Here is a 2,054-nt window from a genome sequence, read left to right on the forward strand (position 1 = left end):
CTTCATCCGCCTTGGTGGGGGGGCGGGGAGGAGGCACGAAAATAACGCCCGGCTAGCCGAGCCCTGCTGGCTGCGTCGGCCGCTTTTTCTGGATCGTTCTTGCTAGCACAACTCAGGGGGGACAACCCACTTCTGAGCCAGGGAGGAATGGCCACAGCCCAAAGCGATGAGAATTTTCCGCCGAGCAAACAGGCGCCCGCGCAATTCTCAGAAGGCGGCTGGCGAATCTGCGGAGCCTGCTGTGGGCGGGGCCGAGCGCCGCGCGGAGGGGCGTGGCCAGGGCGTGCGGGAGCCGGGCTGCGGGGGCGCTTCCTGGGGGACCCACCGCAACCCGGCGGCCCCGGAGGGGTGACTCAGGCGGTTTGCCGGGCCCGTGCACCCAGTGCTTCCCGTCGGCCCCGTGAAGATGCCCGTCTGACAGACAGGGATTCGGAGGCCTGGATAAGGTGCTGCGCTTTGCCAGACTCAGCTGTTGGCGATCTCAGGCGTTGGCAAGGTTTTCGGACGAGCCGAGTTGGGGCCTGAAGTCCCTTGAATGAATGGTTCCGGGAGATGCGAAGAAGCCAGGTCCCGCCGGACCCGGAGCGCGGGCAGGGCCGTCCGTCCTGCAGGCACCGTGGTTCTGGTGCCGGCGGCGTTCTTCAGCCCGCGGCTCCCCGTGCTCACCGGATGCCGCCTCTCGGGGCACCACCGGCCAGGCCTCACCAGGGACCCTGGGGCTGCGATCGGCCCGCGGCTCCGCTGTGGCTGGGAAAGGCGCTCCCACGAGGCCCCGAGCTCCTGACCTAGCTGCATTAGCCTTGGCTATGTGACCTTGGGCAAGTCATTGACCTCTCTCCCTTCGCCGAATTCCAACAGTGGATGCTAGTTTTGACTTGCACGACTTCAGGCATCAGAAGGGTGCGGGAAAGGCCTTTGGAGCCTGGGTTATGCAAATTCATCACTAAATAATAGCAAAAGGGGGGCGAGGGAGCTTGTCCAAGGCCTTGCACCCCAAGAATAACAGGAAGGGAGGCGCAATCAATTAGGTGATGAGATCAGATTCCTTTCTTTTGTCCCAGGGGAAAGTAAGTGGGGTCGCTGTCCCAGAGGGTCCCATGCGGTGGGAAAGGCAATCCAAGTTCAGCTTCCTTATCTTTGAAACGGAACGATCTAGACCATCACCTGCCACCACCCACGACGCCGGCATCCAGGTGGACACCAGTCTGTCCCGGCTGCTCCACTTCCCATCCAGCTCCCTGCTATGGCCTGGGAAAAGCAGTGGAAGATGGCTCATGGGTCTGGGCCCCTGCCACCTGCGTGGAAGACCAGGAAGAAGTTCCTATTGCGACCATCTGGGGAGTGAACCAGCAGGTGGAAGATCTCTCTTTCTCTCTGCTTTCAAATAAAATAAATTTAAAAAATTAAAAGACTTGTCTCTTGAAGTGATCGTGAGGATTAAATGAAATAACCTACCCAAAGCCTTAAACCTGTAGTTACTCAAGAAAGACACTTATACTAAATTCTCAAAGAGATAGAGAGGTTATACCTGTGGTCTTAGAATAACTGTCTCGGCCAGCGCCGCGGCTCACTAGGCTAATCCTCCACCATCAGCGCTGGTACCCCGGGCTCTAGTCCTGGTCGGGGCGCCAGATTCTGTCCCGGTCGCTCCTCTTCCAGTCCAGCCCTCTGCTGTGGCCCGGGAGTGCAGTGGAGGATGGCCTAAGTGCTTGGGCCCTGCACCCCATGGGAGACCAGGATAAGCACCTGGCTCCTGGCTTCTGATCAACGCGGTGCGCTGGCTGCAGCGCGCTAGCCACAGCGGCCGTTGGTGGGTGAACTAACGGAAAAAGGAAGACCTTTCTGTCTCTCTCTCTCACTGTCCACTCTGCCTGTTAAAGAAGAAAAAGAGTAACTGTCTCCACGTTTGGCAGCTTTTGGGTCTTGTCAGCATCTGACAAGGGTTCATACCTGGAACCCTGTCACCCCCCACACACCCACACACACACAAACACACCCCTAGCTCTCAGGAACAAGTAACCTCCTCCCTTTGGCCACTCACAGCTACAAGGACA

At 58.8% G+C, this 2,054-nt stretch overlaps 1 long non-coding RNA gene across 1 annotated transcript; it reads left to right on the forward strand.

Moving 5' to 3' along the window:
• Nucleotides 1–247: 247 nt before the first annotated feature.
• LOC138847114 (uncharacterized) lies at nt 248–1,409 on the forward strand. The gene is made up of 2 exons (XR_011384723.2): nt 248–446; nt 1,062–1,409. It is a non-coding gene; the product is annotated as an uncharacterized LOC138847114 (long non-coding RNA).
• The last annotated feature ends 645 nt before the right edge of the window (nt 1,410–2,054 follow it).

This window comes from Oryctolagus cuniculus, chromosome 19 (genome assembly GCF_051225735.1).
Source record: "Oryctolagus cuniculus isolate XC-2025 breed Fujian yellow rabbit chromosome 19, ASM5122573v1, whole genome shotgun sequence".
Lineage (NCBI taxonomy): Eukaryota > Metazoa > Chordata > Mammalia > Lagomorpha > Leporidae > Oryctolagus > Oryctolagus cuniculus.